This window comes from Triticum aestivum, chromosome 6A (assembly GCF_018294505.1).
Source record: "Triticum aestivum cultivar Chinese Spring chromosome 6A, IWGSC CS RefSeq v2.1, whole genome shotgun sequence".
Lineage (NCBI taxonomy): Eukaryota > Viridiplantae > Streptophyta > Magnoliopsida > Poales > Poaceae > Triticum > Triticum aestivum.
The window spans coordinates 252,615,182-252,626,768 of record NC_057809.1 but is presented as its reverse complement, the minus strand read 5'-3'; the positions used below and the strand labels follow the sequence as shown (position 1 = coordinate 252,626,768).

Sequence of the window (11,587 nt, the reverse complement as noted above, 5' to 3'; positions counted from 1 at the left end):
TAATCACATATATCAATAAAACTGAGTAATACAAGGTCTACACACATGGAAACCAAACAAGACACTCAGAAATTACAGAGTCAGTGGCACCCCAAGCACAAAGTTAATAAATAAATAAAAATATGTCGACACGTCCAGACGTATTCTCTACGTATCCGCTGACAACTTGATTTCTAATGGACTGGACTGGTAGGCCCACTTCACTGCGCCCGGTGGCATATAGCTTTGACAAACATCGATGAACGCATTGTTTGCTTGTTTTTTCTTTTGATTTTTATCTATGCCGGCGGCATCTTGGGCAGGAGTTGCGACATGTTTTTTTAATAGTTTTGATTCTGAAATATTTTTTGGCTTTGAAGTATTTGTGTACTTTCTTTTAGAATCCTTTCCTTGTAGAATTCATGCAGGTATTTTTCTTGTTCTTTTTTCTTTTCCTTCATTTTTTTCAGCAAGTTTTTCTTCATGTTTGATTGAGTCACTTAGATGTACAATGTTTAAGGCATAGATAGACCCTTTTCCTTAATCCCCAACAATAGTTGTTTGGATGTTGAGCAAGTCTAGATGCCCGGTTCATAGCTTTTTGGATGTGGAACAGATAAGAGTTTGGATATAACGGCTTGTTGTACTGTGTGCCGGTGTGCCTTTTTCTAGCTATTCAGACATAGCAATAGGAGGGCTGTAGAGTAGCACATATCATGACATCCAATGGCAATATTCCCATTTTGCACAAAATAGAAGCTTGCCAAGTTCCCGACCACCTATTTCTCATCATACTTCTTGTTCCACTTGCATCTATTCAACGGGGTACAGACTACCTTGTTAATGCTAGTAGTGTAGTGGGTGACGACACCCAAATTCTGATTTCAAACCAAAGGCATTTGACCAGCTTTATAAATAATAGGTGGATGAAACTTGTTTCAGTTAAAAAAGTTTATTAATGATACCATATGTAACGCCCCGTATGTAACTTGCCATATTTGTATTCCAATTCTTGCCATTTCCCGCACTAAGTTATGATATTCCCTCATGGTTGGATGTTGTCTTCATTTTGCTTTTATCCTTGTCATGCATCTCATATCATGTCATCATGTGCATTGCATTTGCATACGTGTTCGTCTCATGCATCCGAGCATTTTCCCTGTTGTCCGTTTTGCATTCCGGCACTACTACGTCCTCCGGTGTCCACTTTTGCCTCTTTTCGTGTGCGGGCGTTAAACATTCTCGGATTGGACCGAGACTTGCCAAGCGGCCTTGGTTTACTACCGGTAGACCGCCTGTCAAGTTTCATACCATTTGAACTTCGTTTGATACTCCAACGGTTAACCGAGGAACCGTAAAGGCCTCGTGTGTGTTGCAGCCCAACACCTCTCCAAAGTGGTCCAAAACCCATATAAACCCCCTTCATCATCTCGGTTGTTCGATCACGATCGCGTGGCCGAAAACCACACTCCATTTGGAGCCTCCTAACTCCTTCTATGTATAAATAGGTGCCTCCCCCCAAAAATCTCGAATCAAATCCACCCCTAACCCTAGCCTCTTCCTCCTCCTGCCGCCGGACGCGTCCGGATCGGGCTGGACACGTCCGCCCGCCGCTGCCCGACCTACCGCAAGCCGCCACATGGCCATCGCCGCGCATCCCCGCCACCCGGCCCGCCGAGGCCCGTAGCCGGCCCCGCGGGCCCAGTCGCCGCCGCCCGCGCCCGGTCGAGCCGCCGTCGCCAACTGTCTCGTCGTCGCGGTGCCGGCCACCGCCCCGCCATCGCCGGCCGCCTCCAGCTCGCCGGTCGCCGCTCGCCGCCGCGGAGGCCAAGCTCCGGCCACCGCAGCGCCAAGATCCGGCCACCGCAGCTCCAAGCACCGGCCATCGCCTCCATCTCCGGCCGCCGCACCTCCTTCTCCGGCGAAGGCCCCATCGAACCTCGATCCGCGTGCACAAGATCTGGTACAGTGAAACCCTAGGGGTTGACCTCGTTTTCCCCCCAAGTCCCTAACATTTTTAGCTATCTTCATCATGTCATATCTTTGCATCTGTAGCTCCGTTTTGAGCGTGTAGCATATCAAATTGTTCATCTGGATGTGCACTTCATTTCATTCCATTGCACCATGTTCACTTGAGTTCATCTTAATACCCTAAATGCGGTTGCAAGAGTGCTATATAATGTTAGTTTCTGTTTCTTAACAGATTATGGACATTTGTCATTTTTGCCATGTTTAATGTGTGCCTCCTATGAACTTGAGCCCTACATGTGTTTTGGGCTATGACATTCCATCTTTACAGGGGTGTATGCCCTGTATTTTTGTGATCATTGTGGTGACTAGCACAAGGATGCAAAGTAGCTCTCGTGATGTTGCTGATTTCAGGGACTTAGAATTCTTCCAAGTCATTTCCCTGATGTTATTTTTATGCCATGTATTCATGTTGCTACAGAGTGATCCATGCCTCTTTTGAGCATGTTCAGTAAGGATGATTTTGATATATTGTTATGCTTTATCCATCCATGTATTTGTTTTCAATTATGGAGTACCCTAGCATGACTCAATCTTGCTCCACTTTTGCTATAAAATGTTCCTGGTAGATAGTTTACATGTTAATCAATTTTGCCAAGGTTGTTGTAGTTGATCCATGCATGCTATGAGAGTGTTCTTGCCATGGTTAGCTTATTGATCATGTCTTCTTGCTGGGTGTATTCTTAGGTTGTCATGCAATGCCTTGTGGTGAGTGCATCGAGCTCGCAAACATGCCTACGTGACTCTGTTTTTGACATGCCTAGTTTTCTGCTAAGTCTGAATCTGTTAACGAAACTTGCTATGTTTACATGGTTGCCATCATATCTTCTGATCCTTTTTAGCTTATGGTTAGTAAGGGACTTTTGTTATATGCTTTGAGTAGTTTCATGCCATGCCTTGATTTGCCATGATATGTTCCTGTAGCATGTTGTTTTTTTGCTCTAAACTTAGCTTCCTGATGTTAAATCCTGACATGTTATTTTCAGCAAGTCTGTGAACCTGATATCTTTTGCACTTTTGCCATGCTTGTTTGAACCTGCTATTGTGTGATTTAGCCGTAGCTCAGTGTTCATCTTTTTTCAAGAATCTTGAGTGGATCACTGCCATGTGTTTTGTTGCTATGTTAGAGTGCAGTAGCTTATTTTTCTTGATGCATTTAGATGACATCGTGTTGTTAATCGCAGCTTAGTGCCATTATTGTTTTGCTTGCCATTTGCAAACTATGCATCCGATTCCGGTGATCTTTATATCGATTTCGACCGAAATCAACTCATCTTTCCAGCGGCGCTCTTGGTTTGCCAAGTTGAGGCCTGGTTCAATCTTTTCCTTTCGGAGCACGCATATGCATTGCATATCACATTCCGCATATCATGCCATGTTTTGCATCATGTTGCTCGTGCATTGCACCGTGATTGATTGTGGTTCCCTTTGCTTGCGTTCTTGCTTTGGGTAGAGCCGGGATACGAGTACGTGATCAAGGAACCCGTTGAGTACGCTTACAAGGACCAAGCTTACGTCAACTCGGAGAACTTTGCAGGCAAGATGACCATACCCTCGAAATCACTTCTATCTTTGCTTGCTAGTTGCTCGCTCTTTTGCCATGCCTATGCCACGATACCTACCACATGCTTTATCATGCCTCCCATATTGCCATGTCAAACCTCTAACCAACCTTGTCCTAGCAAACCGTTGTTTGGCTATGTTACCGCTTTGCTCAGCCCCTCTTATAGCGTTGCTAGTTGCAGGTGAAGTTTGGAGTTTGTTCCTTGTTGGAACATGACTATTGTTGGGATATCATTATTATATCTTGTCTACTTTAATGCACCTATATACTTGGTAAAGGGTGGAAGGCTCGGCCTTATGCCTGGTGTTTTGTTCCACTCTTGCCGCCCTAGTTTCCGTCATACCGGTGTTATGTTCCTTGATTTTGCGTTCCTTACACGGTTGGGTTATAATGGGAACCCCTTGACAGTTTGCCTTGAATAAAACTCCTCTAGCAAGGCCCAACCTTGGTTTTACCATTTGCCACCTAGCCTTTTTCCCTTGGGTTTCGAGGACTCAAGGGTCATCTTTATTTCAACTCCCCCCCGGGCCAGTACTTCTCTAAGTGTTGGTCCAACCTGAGCGATGTCCGGCGCCCCCTGGGCAACCAGGGTCTATGCCAACCCGATGTCTGGCTCACCCGGTGTGCCCTGAGAACGACATATGTGCAGCTCCTATCGGGATTTGTCGGCACATTCGGGCGGCTTTGCTGGTTTAGTTTTACCATTGTCGAGATGTCTTGTAACCGGGATTCCGAGTCTGATCGGGTCGTCCTGGGAGAAGGAATATCCTTCGTTGACCGTGAGAGCTTGTGATGGGCTAAGTTGGGACACCACTGCAGGGTTTTGAACTTTCGAAAGCCGTGCCCGCGGTTATGGGCAGATGAGAATTTGTTAATGTCCGGTTGTAGAAAACCTGAAACTTAACTTAATTAAAATGGATCTACAGCGTGTGTAGCCGTGATGGTCTCTTTTTGGCGGAGTCCGGGAAGAGAACACGGTCTCGAGTTATGCTTGAACGTAAGTAGTTCTAGGATCACTTCTTGATCATAGTTTCTCAAACGCGCTTCGCCTTCTCTTCTCGCTCTCTTTTGCGTATGTTAGCCACCATATATGCTAGTGCTTGCTGCAGCTCCACCTCATACCTTTTCCCTACCCATAAGCTTAAATAGTCTTGATCATGAGGGTGTGAGATTTCTGACTCCCCGTGACTTACAGATTACTTCCAAAACCAGATGCAGGTGCCGATGATACCATTCCAGGAGATAGGACTGAGCTCAAGTGGGAGTTCGATGAGGACTCATGACGTTACTACGTTTCCTTTCCAGACGATCAGTAGTGGAGCCTAGTTGGGGCGATCGGGGATCTTATGCATTTGGGGTTGTCTTTATTTTGATTCCGTAGTCGGACCTTGATTGTATCTGGATGATTGTAATGCTATATTTGTGTATTGTGTGAAGTGGCGATTGTAAGCCAACTCTGTACCTCTTTCTTATTCAGTACATGGGATGTGTAAAGATTACCCCTCTTGCGACATTGCCTACAATGCGGTTATGCCTCTAAGTCGTGCTCCGACACGTGGGAGATATAGCTGCATCGTGGGTGTTACACCATGACACTTGGCAATAGAGAAATGTAGCAGAAATGCCCTACATGTGTGAAGTTTATAAGTAATAGGTCGTGTCAAGTATGAAGTTCAGATCTCAGTTTTCTTCTTCTTCATCCTCATGAAAGCAGCAAGTATAGCTAAGAGATGAACCGCATGGTTGGTATATATTGCTCCGGACACAAATTCTAGCAAATTGTGGAAAGAGAAAAAATCACTGTACATCATCAAACTTGCACCGATGATCACTTTAGTCCATGTAGTTTAAAATACCCAAAATACCATCCCTAAACTTGTCTTAGGGGTTCACATACGATCCATTCTACGGTTTGCTCTACGTATTCGCTGACTTGGCGCAAATGGACAGAGTAGCGTTGACTGGGGCATGTCACTTGGACAACTCGAATATGAAGAGACTGGGGGGGGGGGGTTCTTGCAAACTGGCTATACTGGTCAAATTAGGAGGAGGCCTCAGGAGTCAGGATCGCCGCTGCCCGCGCCCGTGCTGGAGGCCGGCGCAATGGTCCTAGATGGTGCCGGCCACCTGTGGCCGTGGAGCCACTTGTCCAAAACATCGTCTCTGGCAGGGTACCCGTGAGCCCTCCATTGTTCTGCAAAAGCAGTCATCAGCTTCGTCTCCGTCCAGAGCACAGCCCACACCTCGCCGGAAAGCTCGTTGTCTTGGAGCTGCTGGCTTATGGGCACGGTAGTTGGCGAGGCTGGCCAGGATCGAGCCGTTCAGGCGGTTGCCGGAGGCGGAGATAATCCACAGCTCGCCGTTCTTGCAGACCCCCGCATCGGCCCGGAGACGTCGTTGCCGTCGACCTGGTATCTCTCAGGGCTCATTCAGTTTGGAGGAAATCTAAACGTAGGAATTTGGAGTAGTATAGGAATTTGATAGGATGGCACTTGCCACCCTAAGGAATTGACTTGCCTCGTTCCTACGCGCAAAATGAGCTTTGAGTGGATGTATAGTTTCCTCCAAAAGCATAGGAAATGAATAGTATTCCTACGAAATTCCTTTACGCATTTCCTACAAACCAAATGCATATATAGGAAATTTTTCTCTGGAATCCTTGTTCCCATGTTTTTCCTATAAAAATTCTCTAAACCGAATGAGGCCTCGGAGATGGGGAGTGCATCCCAAGCTCCGCCGGGAAGCGATCCGGTGAGCTTGTTATTGAACAACCATAGAAACACCAGCGATGGCAGCTGGGCGAGGCTAGCTGGTATCCCGCCGGAGAAGAGGTTTCTGGTCAAACATATGTTGAACTCTGAATCCTGCTACACATATTCAGTTAGCTAGGTGTTCATTTTTCAATGGAGGGATGGAGTTCTGGCGTATCAGTAGAGTGCGTCGGTGTTGTGGCTCATGCTAGCGATGATGCCGTTGTCGGGAAAGTTCTTGTCGACGGAGGCGTTGAGCGCACGGTGGTACTCCTTTGTGAGCTGCACGCGGCCTCCGTGGCCGGTGCCGAGCATCTTGAGGATGCACTGCACGTCCACCTTGACACCGTCGACACCGGCGACGGCGGTGTACGTATGGAGCTCATCGTAGAAGCGGTGCACGGCCAACGGGTACACGATGCCGAGCCCGTGCAGGGTGAGCACGTCGGTCTTTGGGGCTGTTTGGTTCTAGGCCTAGTATTGCCATATTTTACCACATATTTTTGCCAATCTTGCGTAAGTTTAGTTCATCAAAATGAAAACCATAAATTGGCAAGCTTAAGTGAATCTTGTCACACTTTTTGTGTGTATGACATGTGGGGCTCAAGTGTGGCTTGAACCAAATGCTCACCTAAGTTAGTCAAATTTACCTAATCTTAGATGTAGCAACCTTTAGCAAAGTTAGTCACAAACCAAACAACCTCTTCATGTTGGGCTCGTTCTCCGCCATGCCCGGCGAGATCTTGGTGTACTGCATGCTAGAGCGGTAGGCCTCCATCCTGGTAACGCCTGGCCGCATGCCGCCCCAGTAGCCAGTGATGGCGTGCCACATGTACACATACTTGAGCCCGTACTTGTCCTTCGGCGCGCGCACCAGCGTCTCGATGCCAGTGGCGGTGGCCGGGTCATCGCCGCTCTAGAAATTACTGTTCTCCTTGTTGCCAGTGAGCCGGGGAAGGGGTGGCGGCTTGCCGGCCTCGCTAGGGAAGTCCGCGCCGGAGCTTTGTTTCTTGGTTCCGACCGACTTCCAGGCATCGTCGGTGATGGCGAACTTGGGCGGTGCGCGTTCCGCCGGCGGTGATGCTCTGGAGGCCGGCCTCGATGCCTCCTGAGTGGTGATGTCCTGGTAGAAGGCCGACTGCCCATGTCCACCACCTGAAGGAGTCAACGATCGCAGGGAGCTTCTTCTCGCGCGCGGGCGGAAGGTTCCCGAGGCAGACCGCCGCGACGGTGCCGGCGATGGCGGCGAAAGGGTCAGACTCCGCGGCGCCCACGAAGAGGACGCGGTAGAAGGAACTGGCGAGCGTGCCAGCGTCTCCACTCTCAACGCAGAGCTGGAACTTATCGCCGCCCGCACCGCCGCCCTGGAGGCTGGCCCGGAACACGCCCTCCACGAGCGGGAGGAACACGACGTACGACACCTCCTCCTCGCCGGCGCCGGCCTTGGACTCCACGAGCAGGAATTGCGTCCCACGCGGGATGTCCCCGCACTTGTCCCCCATCCTCTGCGCCATTCACCACATCTTCAACCAGAAGCATGCCCCCACCAACACAAAACCAAATTAGATCAATGCCGATCAAGACAAAACGAACAGGCGAACAGACACAGAACCGCGTCGCGTCCTCCGAAATCGCATCTGGCGGGCGAGAGGACGGACCTCATGCCGCCGAGGGAGACGATGTGGCGGGAGGCCGGGCCGACGAAGTCGCCGAGGGAGACAACGGACGGCGGCGGCTCAGAGCCCGACGACGATCTCATGGTGCGGCCGCCACAGTCGCACACCGCCGACGAGCTAGATGTCACCACCTCGGCAGCGACGACGAACAGGGGAGAGGAGCGAGTGGTCCGACCGGCCTATTCAGTTTCCGTTCATTTTGCAAAAGCCCCCTTGGTTCCCAGTGTATTCAGTTGAACCAGACGACGTGGCAGTCAGCGCACGCGTGGCACGAGTTGACAGCTGTCAAATCAGCTAATACGTAGAGCAAACTGTATAATGGACCGTATGTGAACACCTAGGACGAGTTTAGTGTTGGTATTTCGGGTATTTTAAACTACAGGGTGTAAGACAATAAGTTTTGGGGAATCAGCACAACCCTCTAGGGGTGGCTTATCTCATTATATATAATGGTTGTGTTACAATATGTACCATATACGTACATAGGTACAGAAGCTATACATAGTCTAACACCCTCCCTCAATCTTAGCCACTTTCTAAAGAACTGAGAAGGGTAAGATTGCGCCTACAAGCCTTAAACTGTGGCACCGGTAAAGGCTTAGTGAAGATGTCTGCAAGTTGATCCTTAGATGAGATAAACTTGATCTGGAGTTGCTTCTGTGATACACGTTCCCGTACAAAGTGATAGTCAACTTCAATGTGTTTCATTCGGGCATGAAATACTGGATTTGCAGAAAGGTATGTAGCACCGATGTTATCACACCAAAGAATAGGAGGCTGTGGTTGAGACAAACCCAACTCCTGAAGCAAAGACTGCACCCAAATAATCTCTGCAGTAGCATTAGCCACAGCCTTGTACTCAGCTTCAGTACTGCTACGTGACACAGTAGCCTGTTTCCGAGCACTCCAGGCGATCAAATTAGAGCCAAAGAATACTGCATAACCCCCCGTGGATCGCCTGTCATCTGGGCTACCAGCCCAATCTGCATCAGAGAAGGCCGAAAGGACCCGAGAGGAAGTTGGCCGAATATGCATACCAAATGTCAGGGTGAACTGAACATAACGAAGAATGCGTTTAACAGCAGCCCAATGAGTATCTCTGGGAGCCTGAAGATACTGACAAACCCTGTTAACAGCATAAAAGATATCTGGTCTCGTGATCGTCAAGTACTGAAGTCCACCAACAATGCTCCTGTACTCTGTGGCATTCGCAGGAGACAAAAGCTCACCATCAACAGCTGTTATCTTGTCGGTAGACGACATGGGTGTGGTGGTCGGTTTGCACTTCAGCATGCCAGCTCTCTGTAACAACTCCAAGGAGTACTTCTTCTGCGTAAGGACAAGACCAGTAGCACGAGAAGTGACCTCAACTCCAAGAAAGTAGTGAAGCTTCCCAAGATCTTTGACCGCAAAATCAGCACCAAGAGAGCAGACAAGAGCATCAGCAGCATACTGAGAAGAGCTGACAAGGATAATATCATCGACATATACCAAAAGATACATAGTGACTTCTGGCTTCTGTAGAAGAAATAACGAAGTGTCAGCAGTAGACGGGCACAAAACCCATGAGCACGAAGGGCATAGGCAAGGCGGGCATGCCAGGCACGAGGAGCTTGCTTCAAACCATATAGTGCTTTGGAAAGACGACAGATATAGTCAGGACGATCAGGATCAGAGAAACAAGGCGGATGTTTCATATAAACCTCTTCCTCCAAAAATCCATGTAGAAAAGCATTCTGCACATCAAGTTGACGAAGTGACCAACCACGAGAAACAACAATGGAGAGAAGAAGCCGAATAGTGGTAGGCTTGACGACAGGACTGAAGGTGTCCTCATAGTCAAGACCATGACGCTGCCGAAAACCGCGAGCAACAAGTCGCGCTTTGTAACGCTCAATAGATCCATCCGAATGCTTCTTCACTTTGAATACCCATTTTGAGTCAATAACATTTACCCGTGGTGGTGGAGGAACGAGAGTCCATGTCTTGTTACGAAGAAGAGCATGAAACTCCTGCTCCATAGCCTCTCGCCAATGTGGAATGCGCAGGGCAGCCTGATATGAGCGAGGCTCAGAAGATGGATCCGCAACAGCAGCAGCCAAACAAGCAGCCAACCAAGCAACCGTACCATCCTTACGTTCCTTAGGTTTAAAAATGCCACTGCGACTGCGTGTATGTGGTCAGGACACAGGAACCACCGAGGTCGACGGAGCAGCCTGCAACGGGCTGGAGGACGGCGACATTGACGAGTCAGCCGGTGACGAGGAGCCAGTCACGGTAGCCTCGGACTCGGTTGGCGAAGAAGGCCGACCCACCGGCGAAACCGGCAAAGCAGACGAAGCAGCTGGCGACTCCGGCATCACAGACCGGGCCGATGGCGAGCTCGGCATAGTGGGCCGTGGCGCGGCCGGTGTCGCGGGCCGATCCGCTGATGAAGGCGACGTGAGGACCCGAGCCGCAGGCGAAGACGGCATGACGGGCCGAGCCGCGGGCGACTCGGCGGCCGCTGGTGAAACGGACCGAGCAGTGGAGATGCTCGGCGCGACGGGCTCGTCGGGTGACCATGCATGGGCACACGAATCGATGCCATGCAACATAGGGAGATCGACGTGCCCACCAGAAGACGACGATGATGATGGTGAATCCTCCAACAGCTCCAAACGAGCTCCACGTCCGGTTCCTGCACCATGGTTAGGTAACAGCAAAGGAGAGTATGCAACATCATCAAATTGGTCAGAAGCAACAGAGGATGAATGCAGGGATGGTGGTTCGACAGTGGACACAGGAAGGTTGGCAAAGGGAAAAACATGCTCATCAAACACGACGTCCCGAGATATATAGACACGATTAGTGGGAACATGAAGACATTTGTAACCTTTATGAAGAGAGCTATAGCCAAGAAAAACACACTTCTTAGAACGAAACTCAAGCTTGCGCTTGTTATATGGACGAAGATGCGGCCAGCAAGCACACCCAAATACCTTGAGAAAGGTATAATCAGGTTGTTCATTAAGGAGAACCTCAATGGGAGTCTTCATGTTTAAAACACGAGTAGGAGTACGGTTGATGAGAAAGCATGCAGTGGTGAAAGCATCACTCCAAAACCGAAACGGAACAGATGCATGGGCCAAAAGAGTAAGACCAGCTTCAACAATATGACGATGCTTACGTTCGACTGAACCATTCTGCTGATGTGTATGTGGACATGCTAAACGATGAGCTATCCCAAGCGACTGAAAGAAAGAGTTGAGGTTGCGATACTCGCCCCCCCAGTCTGACTGGACATGAACAATTTTGTGCTTGAGAAGACGTTCAACATGTTTTTGAAACTGAACAAAAATATCAAACACATCAGATTTGCGTTTAATAAGGTAAAGCCAGGTAAAGCGACTATAAGCATCAACGAAACTGATATAGTAATTATGACCACTTACAGAAGTCTGAGCAGGACCCCATACATCTGAAAACACAAGTTCTAAAGGATGTTTCACCTCACGACTGGACTCCGAAAAAGGAAGTTGATGACTCTTCCCCTGCTGACAAGCATCACACACTGCTACATCTTTATGACTAGACAAACTAGGAAGCTC

The 11,587-nt window shown here is 49.0% G+C and overlaps 1 pseudogene; it reads right to left on the bottom strand.

Moving 5' to 3' along the window:
• Nucleotides 1-6,498: 6,498 nt before the first annotated feature.
• On the bottom strand, nucleotides 6,499-8,080 carry LOC123129587 (probable galactinol--sucrose galactosyltransferase 6; annotated as a pseudogene).
• Nucleotides 8,081-11,587: the final 3,507 nt, after the last annotated feature.